This window comes from Saccoglossus kowalevskii, chromosome 6 (genome assembly GCF_978046115.1).
Source record: "Saccoglossus kowalevskii chromosome 6, keSacKowa6.1, whole genome shotgun sequence".
NCBI classification, from domain to species: domain Eukaryota; kingdom Metazoa; phylum Hemichordata; class Enteropneusta; family Harrimaniidae; genus Saccoglossus; species Saccoglossus kowalevskii.
Window position 1 is genome coordinate 3142152 of NC_140646.1, and position 4154 is coordinate 3146305.

Here is a 4154-nt window from a genome sequence, read left to right on the forward strand (position 1 = left end):
GGTGGCTGCATATCTGAGTTTGCGTCACGGTGGATGCATATCTGGGTTTGCGTCGCGGTGGCTGCATATCTGGGTTTGCGTCACGATGGCAGCATATCTGAGTTTTAGTCACGGTGGCAGCATATCTGAGTTTGCGTCACGGTGGATGCATATCTGGGTTTGCGTCACGGTGGCTGCATATCTGGGTTAGCGTCACAATGGCTGCATATCTGAGTTTGCGTCACGGTGGCTGCATATCTGAGTTTGCGTCACGATGGCTGCATATCCGGGTTTGTGTCAAGGCTGCATATCTGGGTTTGCATCACGGTGGCTGCATTTCTGGGTTTGTGTCACGGTGGCTGCATATCTGGGTTTGCGTCACGGTGGCTGCATATGGGGTTGCGTGGCTGCATATCTGGGTTTACATCACGGTGGCTGCATATGGGGTTGCATGGCTGCATATCTGGGTTTGCGTCACGGTGGCTGCATACAGGGTTGCATGGCTGCATATCTGGGTTTGCGTCACGATGGCTGCATACAGGGTTGCATGGCTGCATATCTGTGTTTGCGTCATGGTGGCTGCATATGGGGTTGCGTGGCTGCATATCTGGGTTTGCATCACGGTGGCTGCATATGGGGTTGCATGGCTGCATATCTGGGTTTGCGTCTCGATGGCTGCATACGGGGTTGCATGGCTGCATATCTGGGTTTGCGTCACGGTGGCTGCATACAGGGTTGCATGGCTGCATATCTGGGTTTGCGTCACGGTGGCTGCATATTGGGTTGCTTGGCTGCATATCTGGGTTTGCGTCCCGATGGCTGCATACGGGGTTGCATGGCTGCATATCTGGGTTTGCGTCATGGTGGCTGCATATTGGGTTGCTTGGCTGCATATCTGGGTTTGCGTCCCGATGGCTGCATACGGGGTTGCATGGCTGCATATCTGGGTTTGCGTCACGGTGGCTGCATACAGGGTTGCGTGGCTGCATATCTGGGGTTGCATCACGGTGGCTGCATATCTGAGTTTGTGTCACGGTGGCTGCATATCTGGGTTTGCATCATGGTGGCTGCATATCTGAGTTTGCGTCACGGTGGCTGCATATGGGGTTGCGTGGCTGCATATCTGGGTTTGCGTCACGGTGGCTGTATATCTGAGTTTGCGTCACGGTGGCTGCATATCTGGGTTTGCGTCACGGTTGCTGCATATCTGAGTTTGCATCACGGTGGCTGCATATCTGAGTTTGCGTCACGGTGGCTGCATATCTGGGTTTGCGTCACGGTGGCTGCATATCTGGGTTTGCGTCACGGTGGCTGCATATCTGGGTTTGCATCACGGTGGCTGCATATCTGGGTTTGCGTCACGGTGGCTGCATATCTGGGTTTGCGTCACGGTGGCTGCATATCTGGGTTTGTGTCACAGTGGCTGCATATCTGGGTTTGCGTCACGGTGGCTGCATATGGGGTTGCGTGGCTGCATATCTGGGTTTACATCATGGTGGCTGCATATGGGGTTGCATGGCTGCATATCTGGGTTTGCGTCACGGTGGCTGCATACAGGGTTGCATGGCTGCATATCTGGGTTTGTGTCACGATGGCTGCATACAGGGTTGCATGGCTGCATATCTGGGTTTGCGTCACGGTGGCTGCATACGGGGTTGCGTGGCTGCATATCTGGGTTTGCGTCTTGATGGCTGCATACAGGGTTGCGTGGCTGCATATCTGGGTTTGCGTCACGGTGGCTGCATATGGGGTTGCGTTCCTACATACTAGTGTGTGTGACTATATACGGGTTGGCGTGGCTGCATATCTGGGTTTGCGTCACGGTGGCTGCATATCTGAGTTTGCGTCACGGTGGATGCATATCTGGGTTTGCGTCACGGTGGCTGCATATCTGGGTTTGCGTCACAATGGCAGCATATCTGAGTTTGTGTCACGGTGGCAGCATATCTGAGTTTGCGTCACGGTGGATGCATATCTGGGTTTGCGTCACGGTGGCTGCATATCTGGGTTAGTGTCACAATGGCTGCATATCTGAGTTTGCGTCACGGTGGCTGCATATCTGAGTTTGCGTCACGATGGCTGCATATCCGGGTTTGTGTCAAGGCTGCATATCTGGGTTTGCATCACGGTGGCTGCATTTCTGGGTTTGTGTCACGGTGGCTGCATATCTGGGTTTGCGTCATGGTGGCTGCATATGGGGTTGCGTGGCTGCATATCTGGGTTTACATCACGGTGGCTGCATATGGGGTTGCATGGCTGCATATCTGGGTTTGCGTCACGGTGGCTGCATACTGGGTTGCATGGCTGCATATCTGGGTTTGCGTCACGATGGCTGCATACAGGGTTGCATGGCTGCATATCTGTGTTTGCGTCATGGTGGCTGCATATGGGGTTGCGTGGCTGCATATCTGGGTTTGCATCACGGTGGCTGCATATGGGGTTGCATGGCTGCATATCTGGGTTTGCGTCTCGATGGCTGCATACGGGGTTGCATGGCTGCATATCTGGGTTTGCGTCACGGTGGCTGCATACAGGGTTGCATGGCTGCATATCTGGGTTTGCGTCACGGTGGCTGCATATTGGGTTGCTTGGCTGCATATCTGGGTTTGCGTCCCGATGGCTGCATACGGGGTTGCATGGCTGCATATCTGGGTTTGCGTCACGGTGGCTGCATATTGGGTTGCTTGGCTGCATATCTGGGTTTGCGTCCCGATGGCTGCATACGGGGTTGCATGGCTGCATATCTGGGTTTGCGTCACGGTGGCTGCATACAGGGTTGCCTGGCTGCATATCTGGGGTTGCATCACGGTGGCTGCATATCTGAGTTTGTGTCACGGTGGCTGCATATCTGGGTTTGCATCATGGTGGCTGCATATCTGAGTTTGCGTCACGGTGGCTGCATATCTGAGTTTGCGTCACGGTGGCTGCATATGGGGTTGCGTTCCTACATACTAGTGTGTGTGACTATATACGGGTTGACGTGGCTGCATATCTGTGTTTGCATCACGGTGGCTGCATATGGGGTTGCGTGGCTGCATATCTGGGTTTGCATCATGGTGGCTGCATATGGGGTTGCGTGGCTGCATATCTGAGTTTGTGTCACGGTGGATGCATATGGGGTTGCGTGGCTGCATATCTGGGTTTGCGTCACGATGGCAGCATATCTGAGTTTGTGTCACGGTGGCAGCATATCTGAGTTTGCGTCACGGTGGATGCATATCTGGGTTTGCGTCACGGTGGCTGCATATCTGGGTTAGCGTCACAATGGCTGCATATCTGAGTTTGCGTCACGGTGGCTGCATATCTGAGTTTGCGTCACGATGGCTGCATATCCGGGTTTGTGTCAAGGCTGCATATCTGGGTTTGCATCACGGTGGCTGCATTTCTGGGTTTGTGTCATGGTGGCTGCATATCTGGGTTTGCGTCACGGTGGCTGCATATGGGGTTGCGTGGCTGCATATCTGGGTTTACATCACGGTGGCTGCATATGGGGTTGCATGGCTGCATATCTGGGTTTGGGTCACGGTGGCTGCATACAGGGTTGCATGGCTGCATATCTGGGTTTGCGTCACGATGGCTGCATACAGGGTTGCATGGCTGCATATCTGTGTTTGCGTCATGGTGGCTGCATATGGGGTTGCGTGGCTGCATATCTGAGTTTGCATCACGGTGGCTGCATATGGGGTTGCATGGCTGCATATCTGGGTTTGCGTCTCGATGGCTGCATACGGGGTTGCATGGCTGCATATCTGGGTTTGCGTCACGGTGGCTGCATACAGGGTTGCATGGCTGCATATCTGGGTTTGCGTCACGGTGGCTGCATATTGGGTTGCTTGGCTGCATATCTGGGTTTGCGTCCCGATGGCTGCATACGGGGTTGCATGGCTGCATATCTGGGTTTGCGTCACGGTGGCTGCATATTGGGTTGCTTGGCTGCATATCTGGGTTTGCATCCCGATGGCTGCATACGGGGTTGCATGGCTGCATATCTGGGTTTGCGTCACGGTGGCTGCATACAGGGTTGCGTGGCTGCATATCTGGGGTTGCATCACGGTGGCTGCATATCTGAGTTTGTGTCACGGTGGCTGCATATCTGGGTTTGCATCATGGTGGCTGCATATCTGAGTTTGCGTCACGGTGGCTGCATATCTGAGTTTGCGTCACGGTGGCTGCAT